This window comes from Dioscorea cayenensis, chromosome 15, assembly GCF_009730915.1.
Source record: "Dioscorea cayenensis subsp. rotundata cultivar TDr96_F1 chromosome 15, TDr96_F1_v2_PseudoChromosome.rev07_lg8_w22 25.fasta, whole genome shotgun sequence".
NCBI classification, from domain to species: domain Eukaryota; kingdom Viridiplantae; phylum Streptophyta; class Magnoliopsida; order Dioscoreales; family Dioscoreaceae; genus Dioscorea; species Dioscorea cayenensis.
In genome coordinates this window covers 10,473,140-10,475,684 of record NC_052485.1, presented here as the reverse complement: position 1 = coordinate 10,475,684, position 2,545 = coordinate 10,473,140, and positions in this window count along the sequence as shown.

Sequence of the window (2,545 nt, the reverse complement as noted above, 5' to 3'; positions counted from 1 at the left end):
GAAGTTACGGTATTGCTGGGGACAAATAAAATGAAGTTTTCTATATTTTTTTTACTGTTTTGCATAATCCTAGAAGAGAAAACTTGTTGAATCATATCAATATCAGTGACAACATAAGTACTGAGCCCACAAACAATAAAGAGCTTCAATCATGAACGCTAGGTAGAAGCTAATGATAATTGCACAAAAACAACTGAACTCTAGGATTGGACATGAGAAAACAACAAAGAGAAGCCAGTAGATAGTCAATTCTAACTAGAATGTGAGCAAATGCAGAGTCTCAGCGCTGATGGCTCCTCAAAAACAAAAGGTAAACAACTGGCAGCTATCCTGGATATACCAAATGATGCATTCACTACTGGTAAAAAGCTAATGTTTTAGTGTTATACCATTACTCAGGAGCCACCAACTCAAAATGCATTACTACACGCAGTTCTCTTGTTGGATTGTGAAAAATCTTCAATTTCCCAAGCAACATTTGATAAAAGACTGGGAAGGCTCGTCTGTAATAAAATGAGAACGCAAAGTACCTATTTTGCAGCATAAAGCAATAATAGATGTAACTGTCAGGTAATATAGAAATGTAAGCTCTTGGATATAAATAGCTAGCAGTACTACCATTGGAAATTACAATTAAATTCTCAATATTAAACCATCAGTTCAGTATTTGCATTTGACATCTACAACATTGAGACAAAGAAAAACTCGCTGCAACAGACACTAACATGAACTCAAATCGCAAAAGCAATAATGTCTTTGTAATATATACAGCATAAACCAAATGAAATGCTTTAGTAATAAAATTAAGTTGTCCAGATCCAAAACAGTAAGCCAAAAAACTTTGCATAGGGAAAAAGCAAACTTAAGTGTGTTGTTCAAAATGAAAGACTCAGTTTCACAAGAACATGTCAGTCAAAACAATTATTATTGCTTTACAAAACAAATAACATGTTTGTAAAGTTCTAAGAAGAACATTTGCACTGAGTTCTCAAAGCTCAACAGTGCACCACTAGAATATTCAAAGGTTATAAGGCATTCCTGTACATCAGATTACTACGCCATACAAAAAATATTGATATGATATGACGCAAGCTTTTCCAAGCAATGCAATAAGAAATGTAGAATAATGATTTTAAAATCCAATGCTTACAATAAGCAAAAGTAACTGACAACAGTTTTATTTAATTAGCATCAACATCAAATAAAGCGACTACAATTTAAAGTTTTGATTTATTTTCATTTATTAAGTAGACTATAAAAGATCGTCGCATGTGCAAACCACATTGACTCAAAAGATACTTCCTCTACCTAAATGTCCTGCTCACAACCATGAATCTTCAGGTAACCATGTTGTCTAAGTCCTTTATTGAACTCCATACAATGTCATCTTAGTTCTCTTACTCCTAGAATCAAACCTTCCACATGAATATACTGTTACAATAACAAAAGTACTAGTTACCCGGGTATTAAATGACAACCACTTCCATAGCATTTAAATGATCTCATTTCAGGACGCTCAAGTATCATCTTTTGTATGAAATGCAATCAGCGGCGCATGTTTTGTCCTCTGTGTTAGCATGTAATATGCTGTCCTATCCACAAAGAAGACGGCAAGTTTGCCTTTAGATGGGAAAAAGTTCTCACCTCAAACTAGACATCCTGTCCCAAACTCGCAGGCCAATGAATATCTAGGCATTAAAATATACCTTGCCATTTAAAGTGAACAGCGCAATAACTACATTTCATTTTTTCCAACTCTTAATAGGAAAGTGAGGTAATAGACTATGCACCAAAATAGTCTTGATACAACCCCTATGGAATTCCTCGTTGCTTCAGAAGATAGAAAATTGGCCAACTAATAATATTGTGCAATTACTAAATACCAGGCTGGTAGCTCTATAAAACTATTAAACATTGAAACAGCCTGATCTGCACCTATGGAGAACTTGAGCATCGGTTAAATGTGTACTAATTCAATAAGCTTCCGCTCACTGGAACTCGAGAGAGTGGTAGATTCTACGCTAAAATAGTTTTGATGCAACGCATGAAATTCTTAACTGCTTCAGAAAATACAATCTCAGTGAACTAATAATACCCTGCAATTACAAATGCAAAGGTGATAACTTTAAAAAACTATGTAATATTTACAGACCAGATTTGCATTCATGGAACAATCAACCATTAGTTAATGCTATGCAGTTAGCGTTAAGCCTATGGCTCTAGGCTATCCTCAAACTTTCAATAGGTTTCCACTCAAAGAAGAAATGACACAATCGCTACAAGAAAAACAAGTTAAAGAATGAACCAATGATTTCCTCAAGAGGACAAAAGGTCAAAACCACTGTTGCCTTGTTGGAATATTTACCAAAAACAAAAAATTTCCTTCAGGTTGCTTGATCAGCTCACAGAAGATCTCTCTTCACAAAAGAAGACACCGCAAGTGTATACACGTGGCTCTATGCAAGGGAAACTCAAGCAAAACACTATGCCTGTATGTAGTCCGTTGCTTGTCAAACTAGGAACAAGAATGTGTTTTTCTCTATAA